Consider the following 15,345-nt stretch of genomic DNA (forward strand, 5'->3'; position numbering starts at 1 on the left):
CCTGGAGAAAAGGAGACTGAGAGGGGACCTCATTGTGGTCTTCAACACCATCAGAAAGGGAAGCAGAGGGGCAGGTACCGATGGCTTCGCTCTCCTGACCAGTGACAGGACCCAAGAGAATGGCATGAAACTGAGTCAGGGGTGTTTAGTTTGGATATCAGGAAAAAGTCTTTCACCCAGTGGCTGGCTGAGCCCTGGAACAGGCTCCCCATTCAAGTGATGATGGCACCAAGCCTGACAGAGCTCAAGAAGCGTTTGGACAATGCTCTCAGGCACATGGAGTTGGACTCTTGAGATGTCCTGTGCAGGCCAGGGTTGGACTCCGTGATCCTTGTGAGTCCCTTCCAAGTCAGCAGATTCCATGATTCTAGGGCTAAATAATTGTCTAGGTGCATCATTTAAGTGCATGTAGAGAAAGAAAAGCCTTGCTAAAGGAAAATATCTTTTTGCTAGACTAAATTTCAAAGTTCATTAACATAAGAGTATTATAGTTGATTCATTTCCTTACCATATCTGGCCTCAGTTTTTCTTATTAATTCAGTTTAGACCATTTCATAGGCAATCCATGAATGCATAGCAGAAGCTCTATATTGAAAAAATGCCCAGAAAGTGAATTATAGTAATATTATCAAAAGTTATTGCAATTACATTGAAGATACTTCAGTCACCTTTAAAGGAGAAATCAAATTCAATCTGGAACATTTCCATCTGCTGTTTGTGGGGCAGGAAAAAAGGCATCCTTTCACTAATGCACAGCCTGCAAGGTAAATGCCAGAGAAGAGACTGTCAGCTCTTCTTAGGCTATCATTTATGTCTGGATGAAGAGACTTCATGTGACTTGAAGGTATTTTCAAGACAAGTACATAGCAACACTTTGGAGAATACAGTAAATAGTTCCACAGCAAACTAATATTTGTGAAAAATTAATGTAATTTTAGCCATATTTTAATGCAAATTAGTAGCTGAAAACATGGGAAAGAGCCAGCATAATTTAACACAATTTCTTTCCTTAAACTGACAGTGATCTACAGCCCTCATCTTGGGAACTTCTTCAGGAAAGGTTTTGAAATAATTCACAACTAGTAGCTTTAAACCACTGCTTTACTTTAAATAATTTGTGTTACTGAGGATATAGCCTCATTATCTACTCAATGCATATTTAACAGATTGGAAGAGGTTACCAGAGTAATGCACTAAAGTTACTGAAGCATTTAAGCATTCTGAGTAAATATATATTTGCCTCCCTCTTATATTGTCCACATCATTCAGTCTCAATTACCACACTAATAAACCAGTTATCTTCATCTCCTACTACAGATAACATATGGATACTTGACCATAAAAGTCCTTTAAAATACTACCATGTACTCTGTCTTATATTAGGAGTATCCAGAGTCCTCTTGAACCATATTATAAATTCTTTCTTGCAATTGATTGTGGTAAGGTACTTGGTGCTTCAGTTAAACATGAAGCTCCAGTAATTCTTAGTTATGACTTCAGAACTGCCTTTTATTAAGTGTCTACAGTGCATCTAGTGCAGAGCAGGGTGTCAATCCTGACTGAAGCTCCTGCATAATACCCAAATACAATTATACCTAAAGATAAATGCATACTGCTTTGCCTGTCTGCACACCTGCCTGCCTGATAATTTCCCATGCACCCCTTGTGTTCCTGTGGGTTTCTTTCTTTCTTTCTTTCTTTCTTTCTTTCTTTCTTTCTTTCTTTCTTTCTTTCTTTCTTTCTTTCTTTCTTTCTTTCTTTCTTTCTTTCTTTCTTTCTTTCTTTCTTTCTTTCTTTCTTTCTTTCTTTCTTTCTTTCTTTCTTTCTTTCTTTCTTTCTTTCTTTCTTTCTCTCTTTCTCTCTTTCTCTCTTTCTCTCTTTCTCTTTCTTTCTCTCTTTCTCTCTCTCTCTCTCTCCCTTTCTCTCTTTCTTTCTCTCTTTCTCTCTTTCTCTCTTTCTCTTTCTCTCTTTCTCTCTTTCGTTCTTTCTCTCTTCCTCTCTTTCTCTCTTTCTCTCTTTCTCTCTTTCTCTCTCTCTTTCTTTCTCTCTTTCTTTCTCTCTTTCTTTTTTTCTGAAAATGTCTGGCATTAAGAACATCAATTGTATGAAGACTGGCATCCTGGCTACTTTTTAAAAAATTGAAATGATTAGATGAGCTTTGTGCTAACTTTAGTTTAGTGAGCCCCACTCAGCAGGACTGTGCAATAACTCCCTGGGCTTCAGTGGATTTTCTGAGCTGTGCAAGAGCTGCAGCCAAGCCTGGCCAGATCAGATCAGCCTGCAGCTCACAGTGGAGCTGCTCTATCTCATGCCTTGAAGATTGTTCCCACTGACCAGTTGGAGGTTTTCGTTACTGCCACCAACCCTCCTACTTTAAGTGGGAAAATAGACAATATAGCTTTTTGGTGAAGGAGATTGTGTGTTAGCTTGTGTGGTGTTCTGAAAGCCCCTATTTGTTTTATTGTCATATTGATAAAAATTGCAACTACTGTAGTAGTTATGTCCTGAATAAAAAAGGTGGCTTATTCATTCCTTGTTCAGAGTAGTGCCACTCCAGTCTGCCTGCTCTTCTACCAGGGAAATCAGACCGCAGACTGCAGTAATATACAATAAAATCATAGATGTAACAAAAGTGCACGTACAAATATTGTGAGCACAAACGATTGCCCTTGATATCTCAGTAGCCATTTTGGAAGTAAGGATGAAACTGAGAATGAAATTACCTCTGTAGCAGTGATAAGGGAATGATGTCAAAGTATAAATTTTAGAGTTGTACCATATTTTTTTCCATTCTTCCTTCAACACTGAGGCCTCAAAAGCAAAGAGGATGCCTTATCAGGAGGCACACAATATGAAGAGTTCTGTGATGTATGAAGTTGCATCTGTGACCACCCTTAATGGCATGCAGCTTCTCAGCATATTTGATAGTGCAGAGGCCTCTCATAAAGACCACTCCAGCTTAATTTATAAGCAGCCATTTTCTGGATTTAATATCTCTAGATTTTAATCTGCACATTGCAAAACAACCTGAGTTTATTGCCTGGAGTTAGGAAACATCTAATCAAAGACATGATTGTAAAGTCTTTTTTGAAATCAATAGGTAATGCAATAAAATCTCACGTGCCTTGCTACACAGCAGTAGGAGAGGTGCAGCCAGACCGACAGCATTCATGGCAAACTAAAAGACACCATATTAATCCTGTGTGTGATGACACTTGCAACAACCACCACAATGCACTCCAAATGTGCCATCCACTCTGGTGTCACATGAAACACTTTTTGAGCATGTTTCCCCTAGTTTGGAGATGAGAAGTCTCCCTTACCAAGGCAAGAGGGTTCTAAAAAACACCCCAAAAATTGATCTGATATTAGAGAGCACAGAATCATGAAGAAGACTGTGGGTAAGCTGCCTTTTTTGCATACCAAGGGATTTAGTAGCATCCCACCACAGAGTTCTATTATCTCCTGGAGCCCAGAATTATATATCACTATGTATGTACGTGTATGTACCACTCACTCACACAAATAAAAACCTAATGTTATGTGTTTAATAAGTCATGTATATTTAAAGCAAGCTGCAAATATTTATTACAGAAGAGCAAGCTTATTATAAAAATATGCTCTGGATTGTCTTCATTCATAAGAAAACAAGATTGAAAAGGACCACCCAAGTCATATTAGTTGCCCGATTTATCTCTGAGGTAAATTCTCTTCTTTTCTTGAGCATAAATCCTTTTTACAGTATTAATGAAATATAGAGTTATTTGGAGATACTTTTTGTGAGGTATGGCTAATGAAAATCACTTAGCTTTATGACATTTTTTAGCTTTTAGAAAGCATTAAACATGAAAAATACATGAATTTTTTCAAATATACATTTATACAAGAAGTATGTTATACTTACTGATCTTATCTCATTGTCTAATTAAAAATTAGGCAAAAGTCATATAAGGTAGACCAAAGTCCTAAAATGGTGCACAAATTTTTAGCTCTAAATGCATTGGCATTAAAAAATACTTAAATTACAGTAAGTTACTCACTACAATGTGGCATGTAATAAATGAACAATAATTTATTCTTCACAGCATCTAAGGATTTCTAAGCATCATACAAATATTGAATTAAGCTTCCCAACAAGACAAGTAAATATTATATCTGCGTAAAGAACAAGAACACAAATCTATGTGGTGTCCAAAATCACCCATATTCCAACTATTGCAAAAAATATTCACTGGCTCTGAGACCAAACACAAGTTTTTAAAGGCAGACAGACAAATCAGCAAGAGCTATGCCTCTTGTCCTACAGGGCAAGTTGCCCTATCAAGGCAAGTGAACTGAAAGTGCTCCATTAGTACTTTGATGGAGATGGCAGAGAGTAGAAGAGAGTATGAAAGATTTAATCATCAGAAACACACTCCAAGAGGGAAAGGCAGAAGAACCTAAGTGAAAAGTACTTTAAAAGGAATCAAAGGAACTTGATGACTGCAGCTAACCAGCTAATGCCTTTTGCTACCCATAAAAAAGCATGATAGAGTTATAGGTGAACTAGATGAAACTGGTAGTATAAATGTTCATAATTTACAGAGTACACACATTTCTGTTGCGCATCATTCAGAAGTGATAGAGTGTTATTTTGTAGAAATTTCTGCATTTCGTAGAAATGACTTGAGTGCAGGGAGGAATTTAATAGAACCACTTGTAACTTTTGAACACTGAAAAATCTTCAATATCCCAGCAAAAAACCTTGAAATGTGTTGAAATCCATATGACTGCACTCTGCAAAAGAAAGATGAAGAGCAAACTATTTTATTTCCACTTTAAAAAAACCTTGAACTGTGGTAAATATTTAGAACCAAGAAGAATGCAATCTCTTAAGAACCAAAAGGAATGCAATCTAATTATGAGTGCTGCTGTGATAAAAGCACTGAATCCTACTGTGTTTCCAACTTCATGAGGAAGCAAGGTCTCATTGTTCTGCCCACAGACATGCCTGCAAATGTAGGAGAATTTTTGATTCAATGAAAAGACTGAAACACTGTTCTATACTCACCCATCTTACAGCAGCAATTTAGTTGCTTTCCACTTTTACCTCTAGCAAAGACCACTCTATATGAGAGGGGTAGGATATGTCATTAACATTGTGAAAAGCTTGAAATACAATATCACTTGCTTTCTACGTGCTCTCCGCCCACCTGGATGTTTCTCCATCAGCTTGTGGATTTCTTGCTTAGAGGTTGTGCAGGAGGAAAATTTTAACCCACTGTGCATATACTGATGCTATCAGTTCCAGGACATGTCTTAGTCACACTTCTTTCAATCCAGCTATCTGCAAAACTGGCAGCTCTGATGATGCTTCAGAAGCACCTACAGCATTTATAGACACAGTCAAAGGGGATATTTTGACAACTCACATTGAAAAATCCATTCTTCCCAGAACAACTGCACCTTTTGTTCATTAGTGCTCTGTTCAGCTCGGTTGACCTTGGTTTTATTTCAAACCTTGATTGCTGCAACATTCGCTCTGCTGCTCAGCTAGCAGTCTATAGGATTCCAACAAGTAAATGGTTAGAAGGAAAAAAGGATAGCATCTTTCTCCCTCACAAATCAAGGAATGGTACAGCTGAATAGACACCTAGCTTTGAACTTGTCACTTTAGTCTCCCTTTACTCTTGACAGAGAGCTAGCCAGTATTGCCAGTATCATCTCAGATAAGATTCATTTTACCCTAAACTAGACGTTTGGACATGATCAGATGAGTCAAGCACCATCAAAGTTCCTCTCCTTTACCTACAGGGAGACCTTTGAGTACCTAGCAGAGTGGCAGACAGTGAAACATTGGCCTTAGAACAGAAATTTTGTCGTTCCACACACTCTGCTTTACCACTGTGTCTACCCACAAACACTGTGCTGGCTTACTCATATTGAGATGAGGATAAACACATGGAAAATAATGGGGTCAAATTGTAAATTGTGAAGCATGGTGCATAGCAAGGTGCTTCAAGTGCTGTTGCCTAGTAAGAATATGGCCCAGATTTTAAATTTGCTAATTAATACCAAGACTAAACTTTTGTAGTTAGCCAGAAATTACATAAATACCAATAATAGTTATAATTAAAAAAAATGCCACAAAACTAAGAAGGCTTCACAATGTAAGTAACAGAGAGGAAGAAAAAATATGATCATTGGACAAATCAAAGAAAATACTGCTCTTAGTAGTAAAAATAATAGGTACTCTACAATTTTGCAGCCCATACAAGAAACTAAAGAAGAGAGACAGTTGTGCTGGTTTTTCCTTGTTTTTCAGTCTATTTTTTCTCTTTCTTTTTATCATAATTTGTAACTTATTGAATCTAATCACAATAGCAATATAAGAACCATAAAAATAAAGGAATTCCCTGTAATTAATGCATATACTGGGTGGACAAAAGCATTAATACAGTCATTTTTATATGGCTAGATCCCACCAAAATTGCAGATTATTTCTTGGAATAACACCTTGCAAATAATCTAAATTAAGAAACAAAAGGCTAACTTTAAAAAAAATAAATAATCTTTTCAAGGAGATCATGTGTGTTCTCCTGGTGTTTAATTATAATCTCTATTTTGCTTCCAAAATTTAAACAAAAGAAAATTTCTTGGTCTTTGTGTCTTCTTTCAGAAACCCAAATGTCATGCTATACCAATCTATGTGCCAGGCTACTCTCTCCTCAAGAGGTCTTCTGACATTTCCATTTATTTTATTGTCAACTCTCAAAGTAAAACACAAAAGAACTGGAGATACTGGATCCTTGGCTCTGAGGGATTGCTGAACAACAAGAAATACAGCAATTTGATTTCCTAACAAGACTCCAGTATCAACCCTTCCCTGCTGTACTGACAATTATAGAGCAGAACAACTTTCACCTCCATGGATGCACAATAAACCCTTCCTTCATTTTTTGGTGACAGACTAGATATGCTCAATTGCTTCTCCCTCTCCAGCCTGTGCAAGGAAAAAAAAACAGTTAAAATCTTATGTACTCATATAATACTCATGGTATTTCCAAATTCCTTTGACAGATGGGAATGGTGTTTGATGGACACTCTCTGCTGTACCAAAGCAAAATCACAGCTCCTTACACTGAGCCAATGTTTGCTGTATAGAGAGAGAGCATTTGGATTGGTTTGCCTTTTATAGTCTACTCTGCCTTCCTTTATTTGTCAGTGGCCAAATCCCTCACTGGCTTCATGGCAAGCTGGGCACAGTCTGTGATCCTGTAGAGCTAATATTGTCTTGCTTATCTCTTACTGACATAGTTTATGATAGCACTTGGGAAAACACTCATGATAAGTGGTCATCCAGCTCTATTTTCCAGTCTCTCTGGAAAACACACACTTCTCACTTGGTCAGTTCCATCTTAATGTGAAGCTTGACTACTGAGTAAGAAGTCTGCTTCATGGATCTGTACATAATTGCACTGAGAAAAACTGATGTACATCCAGACCCACCATAAATTTAGTTACCCAGAAAGTAATAAGGCTGATAGATGGTGGAAAAATCCTACAAGACCATATGTAGGACAATAATTTCCTGATTTGAATCAAAGACCAGAAGAAATTTCCTGATCTATCAATTTCAACCCTTTTTGGTTTCAAGAATTCCCTCTTAAAATTTCTTAACTTTTCCATATTTCATATGCATTTTCTCTTGTGTTAACATTACCCCTTATCTAGAAATTGTTCTTAAGTCCCAGGCAGATTAATCACAAGAAAAATTGTTGAGAGTTTAAATGTTTGGTTGCAATATGGGTGGAAAAATGGGCTTAAATAAAATGAGCATATTTGCTATTTATAATAATAAAAACATTGGTGTCCTTTCAAACACACTGAGGGGAAAATGGGAGCTCTTGGGGTTTTCACTATATTTGTTTGACCCTAAAATGTCCAACAGTGATTATGGCTACAATTCAAGAAACACAACAGCATGTACATTTATAGAAAAGCAGAACCACACTTGTACAGAAAACCATTCTTGTCTTTCTAGAAATTAACACAAAATATTTTAACTCCTCATATGTCTTAATCTTCTCTTTAGCAGAAACTGACACTTTCAGGGCCATTTTCTTTTGTGTAAAATATTGTGCTTAGAGAATGATGTATGTTTCACATGAGAACTAGGCTGTCTTTCAGTTCTGCAAAGTTCTACATATGTGTTTTCTTAAGCATCTCAGTCCACTTTTTCAGGATACCCAATCAACATTTCTGTCACTACTATTCATTTCAAAGGAAGATGCTAGTGTAAGGTAAGCTATTATGAAAACGGTAGGATCAGACTTTAATTTATTTGGAAACCAAAACTTTGTATTTTTCGAGTGTCAAAGTAAAAAACTGCTCACAGAGGATTCAGCTTTCGTGCTCCAGAGTGATTTATTAGTTCATGCAGGTGCCTTAATGTTTAAAGCAAGGGAGAAATGACTCCTCTGGCTCATCTGGTCACTGGTGGCATTCACCTTGTGTACATGTCAGCTAAGGTCTGTGGGCAAGAGAAATTCAATTACTACATGGTAAAGCAGATAGGAAGGTAAAATTTTATGAAAACTCTATGAAAGATTTTTATATTCTCTTCAGTTTGGGTTTGCTTTCCTGCAGTTTGCCTAGCTGTACAGGAGCATGAACATTCCAAGTGAAAGCTTTTTGAATTACTCTGAGTACCTGTGTTTCCAATGAAAACCATAAAAAGAATTCATTTTACACATTCTAGGCAAAAATACTCTCATCCTGTTGGATGAGGATGGAGGAGGGATTGCAGGTCCACTCTACAAGTGTCACTGGGAAAAATATCCGTGGAGTATTTATGCACTAAATGTCTAATTTTATTTTACTTCAAAATGACAACTTTTTATGTTGTCAATACATGCAGAATGTGGTATATGTGGAGCACAGAATCTGCTTATAAGCTCTTCTTCCCTCTTTTTGCTTTATGACATATATTTTATGAATACATTAAGGTGCCCATATTTATTGTTGATGTTCTGTGCAGCCACAGGTAGGAAAAGGACTGGGTAACAGGTTATTCAGTTCAGCTTGTATCTCAACTCTCTCAGATAGGGTTTGATTCCTTTCATAACAGTGATAGAAATAATCACACAATTTTGTTGTGTCTTTAATCTTTACATTAAACAAGCATGCTGTCCCCTTACTAAAAAATGGTAATATTGGAAAAGAATATGCTTTCCACACCCTGTAAGATTGTTAATTTCTCATAACTTTTGGACTGTGTAAACTATGAGCAGCAAAATGTATAATTTATCAGGTCATAAACCAAAGTATCCTACCAGGACCAAGCAACCCTTGGTGAGGAACTGGGGGTCTGTCTTGGTTTACTTCTGAGAACCTGCTCAAAATGGTGTCCCACAATTCTGTATCTCCAAAAGCATATATCTTTGTCCGTGGTTCACCAGAGCACAAAAAGTCCAAACCAAACCAAAGAAATCCTATAGCTGAAATTGCATTTTAATAGATTGGGTAATTTGTGTGTATTGGCACATACAGGTAGCCAGGCCATGCACCAAACCAGAGCTGAAATGCCAAGAGCAGATTTATTTCATTCCCTCACTAACAATGCCAGGCAGCAGGGACACGTGGGGACACAGGCTCCATTAGGCTTGGTTCATCCTGGGGACAGAGACACGCAGGGATAGGGATCCATTGGGCTCAGTTCATCCTCCTGGGCAGGAGGGGCACTGCCTGCCCCAATGCACCAAAGGGCTCCATGCATGCACAGTTTATCAAAAGACTGTGTTTCAATAACCCCTGAGCCTTTGATCTCTCTCTCCCAGCATGAGGCCCAAGCACATCAGTGGAAGTATGTACACAGGAACTCTACTTTTTTGAAACAGGCAGAGGATGAACAACACTAGGCATAATAAATGGAGTTCTCTCACCCTGAAATTCCTGGCATTCCCATCTGCAAGGTTAGTTGAGCTCATTTACCATCCTCCTCACCATTCTCTCATTTTTAACCATTTCCTCACAATACTGTTCTATTACTGCAACTGCTTGAGGCTAAAGATTTCACTGGACACAAACAGCAATTCATGCATTTGAGAAGGTGAATTGGATTTAGCCTAAAATCCCTGTACATGTTCTATGCATGGAATGAAAAGAAAGTAAAAAATATTCTTTATGTGCAGTGTTAAAACCAATTTCTCCCTAATTTACTAGTCACCAAGAGTAGTAAATGAAAGAAAGAAATTACTAGTAGACAACCTACATCTTGCAGACACCGATGAACATTTCCCGTACACATCTGTTGTTGTAGGCTGAAAATTTTCCTCAGACAACATAAGGACTTTGATTCTGACTGTACAAAATGATTGATAAAACTAAATAACTTCTTACTCTGGTCAGAAGTACATTACAGCCCTAAAATTAACTATTGCCATTATATTAAAATATGATCATATAAAAAACTGCTAGAAGTGTTCTGTTTTACATGACAAAAGAAAAATTGATCTTAGTCAATCACTAAAACTTTAAAAATTTCAGCTTCTACAACGTGCTTCTACTTCTGTCCTAGCCATCCTTACTTATACAAATGCTTCTTGACATCATTAGGGAAAACATGAATAAAATAGGTTTAGAACCATTTATCAGTCAGTTCTTGTGAGATCTTGATTCTTCTTATTCCTGGTGTAATTTGATTGCTGTCAGGGAAGTTTCTCAAACTTTAGTAATAAAAGGAGACTCAGATGTTACTGTTATTTATAAAACACTGCTTACCTTTTACCTTCATGCTTCCCCATGGATAGTTATTGATTTCTATCACAACGAGATAAAAAAAATTGTATTCTATTTATGACATCCCCATGTCAAATTAATTGTGAAATTAATATTGTGATTTGTCACTTTGTCCACTTCTCTCATTTTTTCTCATCAGAAGTATTATGTTTCATACCTCATAACCTAACAATTTTTTCTTACTTCAAAAGAAAAATTATCAAGACATAAAGTTATGCAGATCACTAGGTGCAATATCAATGGAAAAGCAACATTGTACAACAAATTTGAAATATGTACTACTTCATAGTCCAGAGTAATAAGATCGTAACAGATTTTGTCACCACATCACTGCTGACTTCAGTTTGTTCTTGAAGATGATCCTTACTCTCAATAAGAGTATTGGCATATGCTCTCAACAAATAGAGAATGTGGCCTTCCATTAAAGATGGCTCCTTTTCCTCTTATTAAAAAATCATTCAAAGATAATCAATTGCAGTAGAGAAAATGACAATCTAGCTTGTGTTATTAGCAAGTTTGACATGAAAGAAAGGCAATAAAAATAATAAACTGCTAATGGAAGTTTCAGATCTCCCAATGTAATTCTTCAATTCCTTGTGAGTACTTTAACACAGTAGCAGTGAGAAGTTGTGCTACCAGGAAAAGCATTGTCACTAAGTAAGATGCATAGAAAGCTGCTTCATTTATGTAGGAAAGTCATTGCTACATCAAAGAAGGCACACAGAATAGTGCTACATAGAAGGGCACTATAGAATCAAAATGTTTGACATGCTCTCTTACCCATTGTAGCAACTTTTCCTCTAAGGCTATTACAGCACCAAAGAACTGATGCACATAATTCGAAAAAAAAAAAAAAAAAAAAAAAAAACCAAAAAAAACAAAGGGAAGGTCTGAGAAATTTCTCCCGGAACGCAGCGAGCATATGAATGAATTACCAGGAGCAGTAAAAAGAAATACAAAATTTTCCACGGTTGTCCACGGGGTGGCGCGTGAGCCATGTAGTGTCAGGAGCAGCGATACTGTAAATTCACAAAGTTTTGTCTTCCGTGAGCCTATCTGATTGGTCTGGGGCCAAATAAATACCTATAATTATCCAGAGAAATTCACAAGCAGGATTTATTTTCCGGTAAGAACAACTTTCATTAGTTAAGCTCCTTAAAAGTGTTCAACAATAAGTCAAGCTCCTTACCACAGTACTGGCCACGATGGTTGGAGCATTAAATTTCCCCTAAGTGTTCTTTTTCTCTGTGATAATTTCCATTCTTGGCAGCATCACATCCATCAGAGCTTTTGCAGTTGAACAAGTAGATTTGTAAGGACAGAGAGATCTGACAAATACAGATACAGCCAGTCAGAATACAAAATTAAGAGCTTCCTAAGTGCTCTATAGCTTGGATCATAACTGATCATAAATTGCTAATCACACATTGGTAAAAGATATCCCTGAATTTACCTACTTCAATCAAGGTGGAAAGGACTAATATCTTCTCAGTCACTACATTGATGCATAGCTGTACACACTGCTCTCTGGAGAACTGCAGCCATTAAAAACAACAAAAGAAATTCTTAAGATTAATTATTGCTTGCTAATACAGTGCAGCAATAGGAAGGAAAGAGAAGAGCCAGAATTGTGCCCCTAGCCCCTAGTTTTCTATAGGCTGTGAAAAGTATTTCAAAGGCATTCAAAAACTTCTTTGCTACCATAGCAATCTTCAAACTGCCCCCCAGCATTGCTAGGAGATTTTAAGTATAATTTGCAAATTTCCAGTGGATAAGTTAGTGATTTACTGGCTTTGGCTCTGAGATGACGGCAAATGGTTTCACTTGCCCCACTTGAGTGTCTTCATCAATAAAATCATTTGGGATTCTTATTACCCTCCTGTGTGAAACTGAACTCAGCACTGAACAATTCCAATAAGCAGTATTATAATTAGTCCAGATAGAGTAATCCCTTCTATGAGCTAAATACTGCCAGTCAGCAGAATGTAATTTTAAGAAAGTTCTGTATTCTGAATATTTCCAAAAGTCCTGTTTTTATGATAACAGAAACCCAACAGTCTGAGCAGGGTGATGAGGTTAATTCTACAGCTGGGGATAGAATAATATCATAACTCATTTATAATTTTAATATATTCTAAGGGTACCTGGTAAACACAAGAAATGTTTCAAAGTAGATAGCACTTTATAAATTACAGTATTCTAATTATGACAAGTTTTAAGCTGGTTTTAATTTTTATTATTGCATGTGCCCTTCTGTCAATGCCTGGAAGAACTTGGTCCTCAGGTAATGTTGACAAGGTTTTCTCCCATAATCTCTGTATCTAAACTATTTTTTCATAATTTCTGCTGATTTTTTAGTGTTAGGTTTGGGAGTTCTCGTCCCCTTCTAATTATTTCTGTAAATTTCCATCTCAGAAATCTGCACTCTTATTTTATTCTTTAATGTATATATGTAAGAATCTCTACCAGTGACATCTTCTCATTGGTGTTAATATTTACCCAACCAGGGAATCTCATTGTTCTTCATTAATTTCCTACCAAAGTGTTTCAAACCACTACTGGTAACAAAAAAAAAAAAAAAACAAAAAACAAAAAACCAGATATCACGGGCTGATGCTTTTGCAGTCAAATTCATGCAAATTTTTTGCTGTTTTGTTGGGGTTTTTTTCCTGAGGAAAACCAATACCAGTGTTTTTGATTGAGGTTTTCCTAAAATTATATGCTCTGGAATAAATAACAGAAAATTACTACTAAAACAGCAGAAAAAGAGAAATCCTGGGTTTGCATTAACATTGTGGCAAAATTTGTTTATATAGCCAAAAAAGATCATAGCCTCATTCTGACTTGTAAATCACTGAGTAACTGGCAATTGCTTGCCCCCTATAAAAGATTATTTAAATAAATAAAAATAAAATAAACAAATATTTTCTTACTCAATTTCCCTTCGCTCAAATACTATAATGGAACCTAATCTCTGGTTACAAGAATAAATGAGGGGGGAGAAAGATCCCCAGATTTCTACTGTGACTGAACCTTGCACAACAGGCTCCTCCCAGTCCTGATTCTTCCTTTTGTCTCTTTGAAGTTAAAGGTAAGGTAATAAATATAATTTTAAGAAAAAGTAATGAGAATTTCCTCATTTCTTGTTGAGCTTAAATTTCTTCTTCTGCACTCCTGTTGCCTTCTGTTTTAGCATATGATGAAAACAACATTCAAAAAATACCTAAAATTCCTGATTTATTTGGTGATATTAAGTACTATAATCAGGCAGTTTCATACCATGGTCAGCTCAGAGCTGACTATTCCCTATTCTCAGCTGCTGTTCTTAACAAAACTGCATATTTAAAAGAGAAAATCATTCAGACCAAATCTTCCTAATGTGAGCTGCTTAAAAAATACACAGTCAAAATAAGAAGACCAGTTAATTGTCAAAAACGACTAGATGTGTTCCTCTCCAATCTGTAGTAGTGAAAATGACACCTTGAAAACAGGGACCCTACTCTTTCTGTGGTTTCTATCACTTGCAAATTGACTGCATTAGCTGCACCTCAGGATTATGGACTCTTTTGGAAATAGCAAGTACTGAATATCAGTCTTGCTGTGAAGACTAATGCTTGTCACATTATTTCAGAAGAATTAAACAAAGAGCACATCAATTCATTTTCTTCTCAGGAAATGCACAGGTGCTACCTTTAAAAGAAGAGAAAAGCAGAGGCAGACCACAAGCAGAACTCTGATGGTCAGCGTAAGTTATTTCCATGTTTTTTCACTCTCTTCAAGTCAGTTCCTCACCATCTTCACTCTAATGCCACCCACCAGGAGCACAGATGTTCAGCTGCTGTGGATTCCAAGGAAAATCCTTCTTCATAATAAGTAAATTATAGCAATGTAATCAATTAATGTCTTTAGAGAAATTAAATGCCTGAAAAAATCACTCAATGGATGAGAATTTATGGAATCCTTGATTTACATTAAGCACAAGGCAGTTACTCCATTCAAATACAATATCTTGTAAACTGAACAATGCACTGATGGAGGAGTCATAAAAGACAACTGTACTTGGGACCACTGAATGTGAAATGTTCTTGAACTCCCAAAAATTGATAAAAAGAAGCTGGAGGCTTACAAATGCACAGAAGATGGTCAAGAGTCCCAATGACAGTGATTATAAAATGAGCAAGGGGGTTTGGGCTTTGGTTTTTTTTAAAGCACAACTGTAGATATGCCCAGAGAAGCTGTGGACCCCCCATCCCTGAAGGTGTTCAAGGTCTGCTTGGATGAGGTTCTAAGTAACATGGTTTAGTGGAAGGTGTCCCTGCCCATGGCAGGACAGCTGTAACTGAATGATCTTTCTCTTTTTATCCCAGGCCATTCTATGAATCTATGACTCTAAATCTTTTTTTTTCCCTCAGCTATATAGGTATCAAAATAATTGGGAAAGAGGATACTAAGCAGGAATTGCAGATGATGAAATTCCAAGAGGACTGCACACAGTCACTCATTTATCTTTCAAACACCACTCTGTCGCACTCCAAGTTTGGCACATCATGCCTAGGGTGGGCCAGA

The sequence above is a fragment of the Melospiza melodia genome, chromosome 1, assembly GCF_035770615.1.
Source record: "Melospiza melodia melodia isolate bMelMel2 chromosome 1, bMelMel2.pri, whole genome shotgun sequence".
Taxonomy (NCBI): Eukaryota; Metazoa; Chordata; class Aves; order Passeriformes; family Passerellidae; genus Melospiza; species Melospiza melodia.